At 45.7% G+C, this 15,816-nt stretch overlaps 1 pseudogene; it reads right to left on the bottom strand.

The window, feature by feature from the left end:
* Nucleotides 1–1,026: 1,026 nt before the first annotated feature.
* On the bottom strand, nt 1,027–15,300 carry LOC143158684 (U6 snRNA (guanine-N(2))-methyltransferase THUMPD2-like; annotated as a pseudogene).
* Nucleotides 15,301–15,816: the final 516 nt, after the last annotated feature.

The following is a 15,816-nucleotide window of genomic DNA, read 5'->3' as shown; positions in this document are numbered from 1 at the left end:
CAAAACCCAAACTTCATCTCTCTTTCAGACCCGCACTGAAAACAGTGTTACGGCCAGCGTTTATGTCCCTGGGATACCTTAAGACCTAAGCAACCCAGAGGAAGCCTCATCTCCTACAACAAACTTGCACTGGTGCTAGTTAGAAGAGACACGTTATTGTTGACTGTGCGTATCTGATAAAGAGCTAATGGCATGCACAAGTTACCCGTTACCTTTCTTGTGATGAATTCGTCATTGTCTTCTCCAAGGCCTCTTTGGAAGCTGAACTTGGGTGGGAGGGCAGATAATGATAAAAATACTGCTTTAAGCCCCAAATCCGTACTTGCGGTGCACTAGCACGTTTCCAGGTACCAGCTAAACAGCAGGACTCCCAGCAGCAGGATCATATCAATCTGCCCCATACCCTCATACCCTTCGAGCCTCCGTAGTTCAGTCCGCACCACAGGCTCTTACTTCAAACTCTAAGATTGCCAGAGTAGAGGCTCTGCCGTGGAAAGCACACGGATAAAGTAATGCTTCCAACAGGCTACACACAACAAACTTCAAAAAAGAAAAAGAAAGAAGAAAAAAAAAAAAGCCCAAACACACTACTAATTGTTATCTCCACACTAATCCCGGCAGAGGAACACACTGCACGAGTCCATCCCAGCTTGCCAAGTTGCAAATGCTTGTCCAAAATAACATCTGAAAGCAATTTGCAGTCATTCCCTCTAAAAATACTTCCCTGTCAGCTCAGCAGCCACGGGAAAGCCTTGAATTAGACTTATTCCTCCCCAAATCCCTTTTGCATAGACTAAAAGAATTGCTAAGACCTCTCTCTTTCCAGCAGAATTTTTCCATATGGTTCTTTGCAGGCAGAAGTCACTTTGAATCGTTCATCCGCTTGGCAAGATTTTCCATCTTCTACATTGTGCCCTTGGAGTAACATTATCACGTGAGGAAAAGCATTACTTTTGATAGAAATAAGTCTCTCCACCCTAAAAACCTAAAGCATACCCCTCAGACACATGCAAACGCTGCAAAGAATTAATACAGAAAATAGTTTATTTTCCACTCCAAGAGATCTCAATAGCGACATTTCAAACTCATCGGAAACAAGCTTTAAAATAAAATACAAGACTGCAAGGCGCATGGTAAAGCAAACATCCAGCCCTCAAAAAGAGCTGGGGACTTCTTCAGACAAGATGTGCTTCCTAAAAACATTGCTGAAGGTGGAAATCCATTTACAGTTAATACTACCGCATTTGGTTTTGCAGTTCTGCAAATGAAGTCTTTCCCTCCCAGAGAAACTCCTCCCGATACTGAGAGGCTGTGTCTCATTACAGTATTTTATGGTAAAAACATCTGAAACACTAGTAGGCATCTTCCACCTCTCCTAAAAACCAAAGAGAGAGAAGCAACACCTTAGGACATCCAAAGAAAGTGAGGTGAGCCAACAAATGGCACAGGGTTCGGATCAGCAGGGCTCCACCGGATCACTGCCATGCCGCTCTTCAGGTGTAGCAGGATTCAGGTTCACGTAGGCACAGTGCAGGAAAGCTGCTGATTCCCAGCAGTAGAGATCTTCCTGTATTTGTATATGAAAGCATCAGTCTTTCCCAGACTAACCCCATAGACGCCATCTGGCACCAGAGACCCAAAACGTCTCTGTCGGCTGCTCGGAAAGGATTCTTCAACACCATTCCCCAAGGAGGAAGAATTCCCATCAACAATCAGGGCTTTTGCAGTGGCGGCTTCACTTGCGCCATCAGAAATGGCATTAGGAGACGCATTTTCAGCACTCTTGGTAATGCCATCCATGCGCTTATGGAGATCTTGGCTCAGCAGCAATACAATAGTGCCTCCAACACGAAGTACTCTGGCAATTGCAGGAAAAATAAAGGTTAGGTGTTCATCCTGCCTGGCATTCATTCACCCGTGCAGAACTCGACACTGCTGACACTTCAGATGCCAGGTGCGTTCGATAAAACACCTAAAGACGTCAAGGGTCATGGCTCAACTCAGTAAGCTACGTCTCCAAATGGAATTTAAATGCCCTATCTTCATAGCTCTTCCTAAATGGGAGAACTGGGCCCTATCCTGACTCCCAAACATTTCCGACCTCGGGAGTTCTTTCCATTGTGTTAGCAGGGAAGATGGACCATGTGTTTTTTCACTCTTAGTACTCTTCCAAGGACTGAGGAGAGTATCACCTTCAAACCCCGTTTTTGGGTTGCATGAGCCTCCACCAGTCTGCAAAGGAACAGCTTCCCAGGGCAGCAAGAGCTTTTCAGGTTGATAAGGCAATCCTGAAGCTGGCCTTTCCCTTTGGAAACTTTAAAAGGTCTGACCTTTCCATGTTCCACTGATCCTTAATGGCTTTCAAACTCAGGAAACAGAGGAAAATTTACCATTGTTTGCAATCCGTTTTTCCTTGTACATGAGGAAACGTTACACTTGGCTTTGAAAGGGGGGGGGCGGGGGGAAGACTATCCTGGTTCTGTTCACAGCAACTGGACTGAACAGTCTTACTGGTGGGGCTCTCCTGGTAATGGTCCCTTCCTCGCCCCCACCTTCCCAAGGAAATACTTTGCTTAGGATGGCCCAACAGAGCAAATGAGACCAGAAGACAAGCACGGCCAAAGGGAGGAATGGTCAGCGTAAGCTGACCTAAGATTGCCCTGCCGTTCTGTGGCGCTACCTCACCTTCCTCACCATCTTCCCACCCCATTCCTGCATCGGGTGAGCGAGACCAACACCCGCTGAAGACCCATCCTACAGGAAGGGCTTGTTTTCAGCCAAAAAAAGAAAGAAAGGGGCAGATGGTTTGAACCGCCCGTTAGAAGCGGCCCGCCATTAGCTTGGCTCAACTCTGCCACAAAACGACAGGGCGAGAGATGAAAGGAGGCATCTAAAAGCAGACCAGGTGGCTAGCTGGACATGCCAGTACACGCTGACAGAAAGGAAAATGCATACCCCCTTTTTCTGGGCTGAGATCCTTCCTGACAAGGCAGGCTGGTAAAAGCTTGGTTGTGAACCCAAAAGGAAAGCCTATGATTTTATACACAAGCAGTCCTCAACTGAGAAAGGATTAATGCTTTATTTGCCTGGCCAGGCTTTAAGTTTGTCAAGGTCAGCCTCTTCTCTTTCTCCTTTCTGTCACCATCACGCCTTGTAAAGGACCTTTGTGAGCGTGGCTCACACAAGCAGCTCATTCCTTGTCAGCTTGCGCTGCCATCAGCACTTCCACAGCTTGCAAGACAAGCCACAACAGCCTTTACGGGACAAGCAAAGGACTCAGACTTTCACAGCCTGCACAGGCTCAGATTACAGAGCTGGAGAGTGTTTGGAATAAAGCAAACCTGAAGCTGACTAAACGCTTCGGATCGCAAACCATCATGACATTTACACCAAGCCCCAAGCACGTCAAAGGCCACACGTACCTCTCCATTTCCTGGAGAATATCCGGAAGGAGCTGTATGTCTTTTGTGATCTTGAACTTCTTCCCAAACGGAATATCCGAAATCACAGTGTCAAAGCTTTCTGAAGGCAACGGCAATGCTGCAGAATAAAGGCAGGTCTTTACATCCAACTATCGGAAAAATGAACAGCAGCTATGCCCTCATTCACCTTACAAAACTGTAAGATCCTTCTGGACCCTTCCTCACAAACGGCACTACGAAGCTACCAACCCAATGCAGACTGGGAAGAGACAAATGCACGAGAGCGTGGTTTAGCTTGCAGAGTCCCTGTTACTGGCAATACGTTTGCCCCAATAGCAAGACTCTCCGAACAGGGGACTGCATGGGTCCAAACTAACTGATGCTTCTCGACTCACAGTACATCTTTACAAGCAAAATGCAAAAGAAGAGCTAACCTTGCACGCACTTTACTTGGCGCAGATGTTCAGACGCACACGTATGAATGGCAAGGAACCACACGTTAAATACCCCTCCACCCCCCCCCACCCCCCCCTTCTCTCCCCCCGCAAGAATCTGGTTACAGCCACAATCGCTTGGATTCCGTTGGAGCTAATGTCTTTGAAGTATCTCCCTGGAGTTTCTGCATCCTGGGAATAGTCAGTTCTCTTGACCATGAGGCAGCACTGCACCCTTGTGGTGATGAAGACTGGCCACGTACCAGGCTGTGCTGGCCAGAGCGTAGCCAGCATGTGAAAGGACGAGACTATGGGTTCTCCATCCCTCAGGATGCTCAAAACTCGACTGGTCAAGGCCCTGAGCAACCTGACCCAGCTTTGGGCTTAGCCCTGCTCCGAGCAGATGACAGGGCTAAAGACCTCCAGCGGTCCCTTCCCACCCAAACCCAGCTGTGATTCTGTGCCAGCCTTTCCAGAATTGGCTGGAGAGGGTTCTTGGACCACCCTTGGAGCAACGCTTGCAGCACAACAATTTTATAACAATTTTTATCTACAAGTGGAAGGACAAGTTACCTACAGTCCTTCTCAAAACATGCAGAAGTAACAGCTTCTGACCAGCGACAAAGACACCAATTACTTGTTCAGTATTAGAAAAGCTTGACATCAAAGTACCTTCCATTACCCTAGAAGCCGGGGCCAGTCGCAGCTTTTAAGTAAGAAATAAAGCTCGCTCTCTATATTCTTACAGAAAAAGAAATAGTAATGTTTCTTACCATTCTGGTAAGAAGTAGACATTGCAAGGTAAGAAAATATGCATACGCTTCATCACCCATGCACAGGGAAAAACACCCAGCTTTCGTCTGTCATTAATTTCATAAAGGACTAATTTAGACTCGGGCTTTGAGGCCCAGAATAAGGTCATAAAATTATTACCTTTTCCCCAGACTAGCTCATGAACTGAGAGCAAACAAATTCCCTCTCCAGGAAAAAGGCATCGTCATCTAAAATACACCTACTGCAAAACATTAACAATTCAACACTGAGCTTAATGGGTCCCCACTATTACTCATTTGGTACATTTAAGTTACCAAATGGGGGGGGTGGGGGTGGGGGTAGAGGGGAGAACAAATAATTATCCGTTTGCTAGCACTACAGAGTCGCTACTCAGCTATTTGCTGAGCGTTAGTTCTACTACACATCCCCCCAAGAGAACCTACACTACCCGTGTAATCCCAGAACCACAAGAAACTTCAAACATGTCTCACTTGGAAAGCCTACAGACATACCTTTCACAGAAGCTCTAAGTAACTCAATCTTATCCATCAAGCCTGCAGTCCTAATATTCACAGCTGCACCCTCCAGCTGTGAATCACTTATATCAGCACCCCAGTAACAGGCTTCCTGTTCAGAGAAAAAGAGAAAAGCCATTTGGTTGACAAACAGGTCTATTTATTTCATAAACCCTTCTCAGAACTGCCTTGTTGGAAGAACGACTCTTCCAGGACAAACCCCTTGCTGGGCGATCTACTACCGCTACGCAGAGCAACACCTAGACCCCGAGGACGGAAGAATGGGGGAAGCCTGTGCTGTCTTCACTGCTTTCACGTTCTGCTCAAGACACTTGTAACTTACAGAAGTATTGAGGCTATGTCCTAACAACAAGATCCTAGCTAGCTACAGACAGCCACGCTGCCTCTACTACTGATTTATAGATACAGCCCCCACCTGCACAAGTACGTAGAACTTGGTTTCACATTCCTGTGGAGGAAAGTTTGTACTAAAACACTTTTAGCAACTGCCTAGAAAGATCAGTTTGGTTCCAGCTTTCCAGTAATGGACCTTGGTATAACTGCGCGACAGATTTTTCTTGATGCAACTACAAGCCGTCTTGCAAAGGTCCTGCCTCTTGCGGCTGTGATACTCACGGGCCACTCTTTGGCAGCTTCCAGCAGTATCGTTCCTAGCCCACACATGGGATCCAGCACAAAGGCCCCCGCCTGCAAACATAAAGGGGTTATTGCATCCCAAGCAAGACAGACTCCTCTCCCAGGACAAAGCTTACTCGGGGATGTACACATCACCTACATACTCCCACTGACTCCAGTGTAGGTAACAATGATCACTGGTTTACCAGGCCAAACTTGCTTGTAAGAGAATATAGTTAAAAAGCATTAGTAGTTTCACTAAAGACAATGCATCAATGCATCTAGCCTTGAGGGGACATTTAGGGGAAAAAACGATGAGTGGACTGCAGACAGATACTGGTACCAACTTAATCTGTGGAAAACATCACCCTTGCTTCTGTTTTCCCTTGGGAGAACCACCCCAAACAAGGTTTGAAGCCTGGACAGTGAAAAAATCTTGCCATTTAGACATATATCTGTACAAAGAGTAACACCTCTGCTGAGAAGGACCTGGGATTACAGCAGGGACCTGGCTGAACAGCAGGTGACAGTGCACTCTGATCACAGATAAGGCAAACCCCGTCCACATGCATTAGAGCATGGAGCATTGAAATCACCACACCTCTTCAAAGCTTCCAGCTCCATCTCTGACGAGCAGCAACCCCCCCCCCCCCCGCTTCATTCAGGACTCTACATCTTTGCCACGAACGTTCGCTTACACTGATTTCAGCCAGAGATGCCGTGGCCCACGCAATTGTTGACCGCAGTCCTGCTGTTTTGATATACTCTCTGTTTGCCAACGGAAGCCTGCAGACAGCAAAAAAATCAACCTAAGATAATGGTACAGCCACCCAGAAAAGCCCACGTAAAATGAAAGAACAAATGAACCGGACAGATCTGCAGACAGACAGACAAACGGACAGAAACCACAGTCTGCTTTTATCCATAACTCACTGCAAAGTCTGGCCTACGTGCTCAGGTAAGCTCCAGACAGACCACAAGACTAATGTGACAGTCCAGTGAACTTTCAACCAGAAGATAAATACTCACAGTGGACAGCAAGACTATTTAGAAGCTATGCCTGTTCTGATACTGCCAAGACAAATCTGGTGAGCAGAATGCCTACCTGAAAAGAGGAATCCCCACCACAGAGTGAATGTCATTAAGATGTACAAAGACCTGAAAGAGGAAAAAAATTACATTACAGGCTCTCAACCTGACACGACAATAGCTTTAACTCTTTTAAACCAGACACAGAAGATGTTTCTACGAACTTCCGATCCTAGATTTTAAGAACAAAAATACATGCTTTAGACAATTATGATTCATTGGAAGAAATCACACTAGGTCATCTGAATGCCACTTTAAAGAGGATTTAATATTTAAGCAAGCTGGGAGGGCAATTTTGTCAGCCAGGAATCCATCAGCAAGCACTTGAATCTTTAAGGGAACCAATTTTTGTAACGCTGAATGGATATTTTTAATTATGAAACCATTTACTCTAAGCAGGAGAAGATTATTCACTGCATACTAGCACTCAGTTACTCACACACACTTTTTTTTTTTTAAAACAAAACAAAACAAACCAAAACAAACAAGTGCCGCTAAGCAGTATTTCAGATGGAAGGCAAATGTGGGTAGTCCTTCCAGAAGCATAGGCAGCTCAAAGAAATTGTCCTCCTGTCCCATAGAGAGCATGCCAAAGGAAGACTGAGCTCCCCAACAGGTCTTGCATGGCTGCAGTCCCTCCCCAGGAAGCCCAACGAGAAACGTGATGCTTTTGAAATATCCCAGTCCTCAGCACTTGAATGGTTTCAGAGCAAAAAAATCTGGACCAGAACAAGAGCCCCACCTGAGGCTCAACAAAGCCATATTTGATGGACAGCCTGGGAAAACCAGAGCCAGTAGATGAACTCGGAGCTTTTACAGAAGGCCTCAGACCTCCCAGCGTCAGCGCTGAGAGCAGCTGCCATACGCCAAGCACAGGGATGGAGAAACAGCTTGTCAAGAGCAGTGAGTCCTTTCCAAGGTCTCCAGACAGCTCGCACCATGGAGGGTGCCTTAAGCAAGCTGCTTGTCAGGGACAGGGTCTAGGAGGGGGCTCTTCCATAGACGGCATTCTCAAGTCGAGTTCCTCGAGAACACAACCTTGCCGCTCGCTCTCTTCCCCTACAGAGGCTAAACTACCTGCCCAACGGCTCAGGTGATCTCCATTTTCAACAGAGTCAGAGTCCAGCAGTGTGTAAGCGTGCTGGATCCTGAGACATCGCCCGTATGGCTCCTTCCCCTCACGTACAGGCCCATGCTGGCCATGCTGGTATTTATTTAAGCGCTCTGGAAGGCACGCGCACAGTGGCTACCAAAAAGCTTTGCTCAGCGCTACCAGATGATTTCTAGTTAAATTCAGCGGCAGAAAGACAAACAGGGAGAGGCCACGGTCCTGAGTGCAACGGGAGCAGAGAACAAAACAAAAGATACCGGGGGCAATTCTGGAAGCAGCAACAGGCCACCTGGCAGACAAGCACCGCTACCTCCAGATCGGGGTCCCGCAGATCAGCCCGCCACCCAAACTGCTTCACGAGCGCTATGCCAAGGGCTCTTCCGATCTCCTGCAAGGGGAAAGAACAGTCACAGGCAGTAAAAACAACAGACTTAAGAAAACCACACGTCACAGCCTTGACTGCACAACCCTCATGAATACCCGGGAAAAGAAAGAGTCCCTCTTTACCCCCGCTAGGAGAACAAGTCGTACAAAGGCCAGAAGAGGTACAACAGGGCACAGCAAGCGAGCCAGGGGTAGAACAAACACACCGCAGGACAAAATGACTATCGCTCAGCTGGAGCGCGGGAGGCTGAAGTTCAAGTCCTGCCCAAGGTACAGCAAAACTGGTCATCATCTCAGGATTCTCTCTGACACGCACAAAATATTTCCGATGGCTGTAAACTAGATTACCTAAGAGAAAACCTATGAATGCACAACTGCAGCTCACAATGTTAATGCTTTCATGCAATCTAGAAAGCTCTGACTACCTTCAGATTATGAGAGTTCAAACACACAGCACAAATTTAAGCAAACATTAGTGCTGGCAGGCTCACGTGTCCCACCTTCCCAAGGTACTAGCTTGGGGGGGGGGTGGGGGGCAGAATCTAGTTGAACTACTGTTACCTTCAAGTAAGAGAAATCTACATAAATTGCAGCTACACAGCGTTTCTCCTTTAATTTTTTAAGTTTTCCTCACAGTAGAAAGATCTTCTAGATGAGAAGAGGGCTGGACGGAAAGGGCCCCTGGAGGTCTCTATGCCACCACTCTCTCCCAAGGACCAAAATCCACCCCCCCCCCTCCCAGGACACCTCCCAGGGCTGCACCACCCGCCTGGGGAACAAGTTCTCCCCAATACCCAACCAGAGCCCACCGAAGCTGCAAGTTCTGGCTTTTGCCCTTCTTTTACGCTGTCTGCCGCAACCGAGAGGAGTCTGGGTCCACTGTCTTTGCAATGGCCCTTGAACTAGCTGTAAAGTACTAGCAGATCGCTCCCCAGGCTCCACAAGCCCAGCCACCTCAACCTCTTACCTTTACTCATCCACAATAAAAGGCATTGATTTGAAAAACATTCAGGGCAACAGTGCCCAGAAATTAACAACAGCCCTTGTATTTCCACCCGTTTAAGGTAAACGCAGGTTAAGGGCTTTTTTGAGAAAATACGGAAAAAGCTTCGATCAGTCTCTTATTCTGAAACACGCAACACGCAATTGAAACGACAAACTACGCACCTCCCTTCACCTTTGCTAAATTCTTTTAAAACAGAGGTACTTTAGCATACCTGTGAGGGAAGTATTTTGGCACTCGCTCCACCCACTACAACGACAGGAGACTCTGAAACTGAACCTAAGCTGCTCATTCGCAATAGGTTTCTCTCCACTGCTTTTGGAAGGGTCTTCTAAGGAAGTCTTGCTTTCAGTCCGGCAGTCCTGATCGCTCTTTCTCTCTGGTACCACACACCTCTCTCCAGCTTCCACTTGACATTCCCCAGGCACAGGCTCTCTCACTTGTTCTGCTTTCTGCCTTTTAGTTGCAATGTTTCTCTCTTCTTCTGATTTTCTCTTCAGGGGCAATCGGTTTTCTTGAGAGACATCGTCTTTTTTCCCCTCGCTCCCACGAAGGTTTCGCCAAATAGAAATAACGTCCAGCCAATACTTTGGTTCCCCAGCGACAAGGCTTTTAATCTCTTGCAGCATTTTCCCTGGAAGAAAAAGCAGTTTCAGGTTAAGTAGTTCAGTCTCAGCACCTGATTTTCCTAAAGACTGAGAACAGCTGTTAACAGAGACTGTGTTCAGATTTCATTCATGTGGGAATCCAGGAACCACAGCAGCAGCAGACATCACAGGCACAGCTGAGCTCTCAACACCCACGTACCCCACCAGCAGAGACCCAGGCATCCCCCCGATTACAAGCTCTGCAGAACCAAGATTAAATCGCACAGGAGTTGAGCTCTGCAGAAGAATTCAGCAGCTCTAGAAAACCAGACCACCACCTCTGAGAGTCATTCCCAGGGACGGAGGACCAGCCTACCATGCCATCCTGCCCAGAAAGCACTCGGTCCAGCATTAGAGATGAGGGACACTTTCCGGGATTGGAAGACAGACATGAACACGAACCACTTTGATGCAGCTCAGAAAAGCCACAAGTTCATTCGTTTGGAGGGGAAATCTCTCCTTGCTGTTCATCAACCTGCCTTCAATCCTGCAAAGTCTCCAACACACACCTAAACTTACACCCGTGGGTAGTCCTCTTGAGCTAGCTACGACAAGAGAGGCACGAGGAATATAGAGGCCAATTCACTTACAAACCTTGAAGCTGGTCAGGGGAGGGGGGGGGAAGGTGTTTTTCTTTCTCATTTTAAATTTCAGGATCATGGTTGAATTTGATCCTCAAAGCTGAAGGCCATCTGCGATCTCCCAAATAAAATCCCACCAGCACACAGATACCAATCCATCTTACTTGAAATTCTTACTCCAACACTGACAAAGAATGTGACCCGAGTAGCTGAGATTTACAAGAAATCTGTGTACTGAACAGTTAAGTGACACAGCATATACGTCTGGGTCCACTCTGCCTAAAGGAAAATGACTCATCAGTAAAATGCATTCAAGGTGTCCAGAACTGGACTTCAGTTTCAGGGTGGGGTGTTTGTTTTCTTCTTTTTTTTGGGGGGGTGGGGTGGGGGGGAAGGTGTCTTACACATACACATATACGTACAGTGCCAGCAGAACACAAGCTGGTAAGCGTCATGGTTTAACCTCCGTTGGCAACTGAGCACCACACAGCCGCTCACTCACCCCCCCCCCCCCCCCCCCCCCCCCCCCGCCCCGGTGGGATGGGGGAGAGAATTGGAAGAGCACAAGTGAGAAAAACTTGTGGGTTGAGATAAAAACAGTTTAATAATGGCATAGGGATGGAACAATTTCACAACAGGACCGAAAATCCTCTTTGGCCACACCACAGAGTTTTCCTCAAAGAGCTGCACGCTCAACAAGGCGAGTCTCTCTCACCTTCTCTCTCAGGAATCATTTTTTCCCCTCAGACGAAGGCTCATAAAACTCAGCCCTGGCCATTTCAGCATAAAGCTTACCAGCAGCTGATAGACACCCGCAGAGCAATACGGGTGGACGCTCCCCTCTTTGCTTGTCACCGCAGCATTTCCTTACAAGAGGAGGTTTTGGGTAGGATATTAGTTGAACATAACCTCCCCCCGCCAGTTCCCACAGCCCTGCCCTTTGGTTCCCTATATCCCTGCTGCATTGCCCTGTCGGCTGTGGCAGAACAGCCGTTGCGTGTGGCCAAGCTGCGAGCTCAGCTCTAAGAAGTGACACAGCCGAAGCGCTTGTTAAAGCCTAGTCAGCATAACCAAACTGGTTTTCTTCCAAAGTGAGAAATTTCTTAAATTTTCTGCACGAAAAATGAATCCGGTTCAAAGTACTGTAACATGCAGCCCTGAGAAAAGTCTCCGATTACTGACAAGGCCTATTAGCACAATGGAAGTTGGACTAAGTTAAAGCAGTCGAGCAGCATCGGATAACTGCAGGAGGAGGATCCATCGGTGTGTTAAGGACCTGGATCACAGCCTGAAGGAGGGGAACACGTATCATCTTACAACTTTGGAAGCTGTCTCATCTCTTAGTTTTGATCAGCCATCTATAGTTTTTTAATGATGAAACAATAGGCCTGCTTTGTTTTTTCCACCCTACAGTCCATAAGCTGAGAGACTGCGGTAAGGCACCGGCCACAGAATTTTATTTTAAAAAAGAAATGAAAATTATCCATAAAATACAACGTGTTCAGAGCTTTTTAAGTGTGGAACACGGTGGTGAACTGGATTTGCTGTGTATTACACTGCGCTCTTGCTTTTCTTGTGCTTGAGGTCTTGCCCTCCTCTGTGATAAGCTTGCTTGGCCACTGCAGAATGGCACTCATTCTGTCAAATGTTTTTCAGCTGAAGTGAGACACAATTGATGTGGTTGGTATGCTCCTCTATCTTCCATATTGACAAAAATTCTGTATGGCAAGTGGATATTTTCATGAGTTTAGTAGTTTTTTTATTTAGAATTAAACATGTTATAGTGTGGCATTACTGGCTCTCTGTATTCTGCTTGCCCCGTTCAGAGCCGGAGCATTACAATGGAAACGGGGAATATATTTAGGCGTTACTGCCGTGTTTCTTAGCATTTCGAATGGATACCACAGTAAATTATTTCTATAGCTTTTCTCCCGTCCCCGTAGCAAACTGTGCGCACAGAAACGTTTTATGTTTTAACTGTACAGATTTAGATCTTAAGACTTCTTACTTAATATTTATTCTTATTTTTCTTTTGATAGGAAATCCTTAAGTAACATACAATTTTAAATTCTCGGGATGCTCTAAAACAAATATGGCAAGCATGCCTGTCATCTTTTTTTTTTAATCTTTCTTTGGACCACTGGTTTTCTTACCGAGAGAACAAATTTTTGCCTGTGTGTTCTCTTGAGGATTGGAGGGAATAGTAATTAAAGCTGAATCTGAGGTTTTAATTCTAAAATTTTCTAGTCTTTCGTATTCCAGTAAGTAGACTTGTTGAAAAACAGAGGGGGCTGTACTGTTTACTTTTTGTCCGTTCTTCAAGAATTCAAAGAGATACTTTGCATTTTTGGTACTTTTTCTTGATTATTGGACTTGGAGATTTTTTCCACTTTAACTCGCAATGCCATAATTTACTTCAAAGAATCAGGGTTATGACATTATAATCTCTGACATTACAAGCTATGACATTATAATGCCTGATCTACTTGAAGATGCCTCTGCTGATTGCAGGGGATTGGACTAGATGACCAATCTAAAGGTCCCTTCCAGCCCAAACTATTCTATGATTCTATGATTATTAAGGAGAAAGTGCCTTTATGGGAACGAGGGTGTAAAATAATTAAATGCTTTGAAATACGGCAATTTTCTGTTTAAAAATAAAAATACCAGCCTTGATGACATTTTTCTAGGGAAGGAATCGTTCATAATTCTATTTAGAACAGTTTATCTGGATAATCTTTCAGGAAGCATTCAATACAAAACAGGGATTTTTGGGGTGGGAGGATAGTTTTTATCCTTGTAAATACGGCACAATCATTGCAGCAATTATTTTAATAGGTCAGTCTTTCACTGTAGCGCCCTCTATGAGTAACACGTCTGCTGGGCTGTACCCCGTCCTGACTCATAACTTTCCTTTCTTTTGTAACCAAAAGAGGAACCCGACAGCAAACTTCAAAGAACGGTGAGTATGTTCTTAGGTGATGAGTGGGCAAATCAGCATGGGCATAGCTGATCGGCTTTGGTTTTGGCCGTTTGAGAGTGTTGGAGATGCTTGATAGTACTCACCTGAGGAGACAGTAGTCATTTCAATTTAGTAGAACTCTGCTTGGTTTTTTACAAGTGATAGTGCTAGAATCAAATTCGTTGCAGGCTTCCTGGGTCGGCATACCTGTACTTCTCTGGAAGCAGACATGAAAAGAAATGTTTTAAAGAAAGATGCATGTGGCTAAATCGATTACTCCTTCCTTACGCAGGGGTCGTAATAGGATGAAAGGACCAAATAGTTCATCCACAGCTGGTTAAGGTAACTCCATAAAGTTAGATTGATTGCTCTTGAAAGATTGAGAGATTTCTTCTGCAGTGCATTGACTTTTAAATAACTTCCAAGGAACAGCTGTGCATGTGCTGATGAGCTTGTCTTACACTTACTACGACGTTTCAGATAAGATACTGGCTTGTTTGGACCAAAGGCTAGAAGAAGGTTAATGCGTTTGACTTGGGGGAAGCTTTCACTGTCAGCTACATATGTAGCCATCTTACTTCATTTTCAAGTCTTCAGTGGGGATTACGTAGTAGCACAGGCAAGCTGTAGTCTCTTTTGACAATGTAAATTGTAATACTGTGTATGAATATCTCCTCCACTAGCCAGAGGCGCACCTAGCTTGCTTTGCTGCTGTCAACAGCATGTGTTGTTTGTGCATAGACTCCAGTTCTAAATAGCCTTCAGGCCTGTTTCCAGCCTTCTTTTGTGTTTCAGCTTCCGCTTGTGAAGCTTCCTAGTCTTTCTAAAACAATTTAAAAGTGAGCTTTTCAGAGCAGGCTGAAGTCTGGCGATATGCAGTCTTCACTTCCACTGGCCTGAACAAGGCATGAATACGTGGAATTGCTGCGTATCAAGTGGAAAGGGGAGCTGGCTTGTCTTCCTCGAGGTCTCCGAGGTGTGGCTGGGCATTTCGTAAAGAAATCCTCCAAACAGAGAGAGCTGCCTCTAATAAAAGTGTATTTAAACTCCACCAGCCAAGAAAGGAAGAGTACCGTCTACATCACATTTGACGTGTTTAGTTTTTAACATCTTTAGTCTAATTGCTAACCAGAAGGATTGCAAGTTGCCTGGAGAGACTGTGCTCTGTGTTCTGAGAAATCAGCTGAGGCTAATTACCGGGGGGCGGGGATGGTTGTAAGGGAGGAAGCAAAAGAAAAGGTCAGAGTTATGCTGTCATTAAATTGTCACTACATTGTTGCTACCTAGATGAATGACCTGCTGCGGCTATGGACTACGCAGGCTTCTCCTACACACTTCTTTGTAGGTTTTCTAGCAAGCTGATCAGCTCACTTCCAAATACAACTCTTTGAAAGAGGTGGTCAGTAAGCTTTTTCTCCCCACATGGAGCAGACGGTTTCAGAGAAAGTTTCAAGGTCATCTTGATAAATACAGCGCCGGAGAAAAGGCAGACTTGTGCTTAATGAGCAGCTTTTGGAGCTGTGGGGCTGAATTAAACCGTAGCGGACAGAGCTGGAGTGGGAAGACATGGAAAGAAGTGTCATCACTGAAAGCATTAACGTACAGGGAGGAAAAACGTAGTATGCCCCTCCTACATTTGTAGGAAAAATAACTGTCTCTATATAGTTTGACGGAAGTAATCAGTGTTTTGCCGGAGTCCTACTTCTGTTGCAAAGTACCACCTATGGTGCCGTGAAGAAAGAAAGAAGAGCAGCTTTTCTTTGCTAAGCGGGTCTTGAGCTTATTATTCTTGTAAGCTTAGTCTGAGAAGAGGGATTTTGTTCTTAGCGTATTTAGCATCTTTGTTTTTACCTCTCCCCTCCAAGAGATAATTCATTCTGCAGGACCATAGTCTGTGATTCTGATAAGAAATTCTGCTGGTACGGGTAAACGTGGACGTAATTAATTTTCCCCAAAGTTCGATAAGCAAGAAACTAGCAAGCATAATAGTGGATTACAGCTCAAATCGACAGTTGGCATTTTCAGGCTTTTCTGCTAGGTCGGTCCTGCAAAGCATTTCGATTGCCAGCCATAGCACTTTTCTCAGTTATATTATTGGCTGTGTCACACGTGGCTGACGTTATTCTAGGAGGTCGTTCAGTGTCTCTGTAGCACAATTCACCCAGAAAAGTCAATTGTCTTTGCGAAACTCGACTAATGCTGTAAATGTTTTTGAAAACTTTGGGTGAAAGTTGCTATAGAGTATAAAATGTGAATCT

This window comes from Aptenodytes patagonicus, chromosome 3, assembly GCF_965638725.1.
Source record: "Aptenodytes patagonicus chromosome 3, bAptPat1.pri.cur, whole genome shotgun sequence".
Classification (NCBI taxonomy): Eukaryota; Metazoa; Chordata; class Aves; order Sphenisciformes; family Spheniscidae; genus Aptenodytes; species Aptenodytes patagonicus.
The sequence above is the reverse complement of the archived record's forward strand: the minus strand, read 5'-3'. Positions and strand labels throughout refer to the sequence as shown.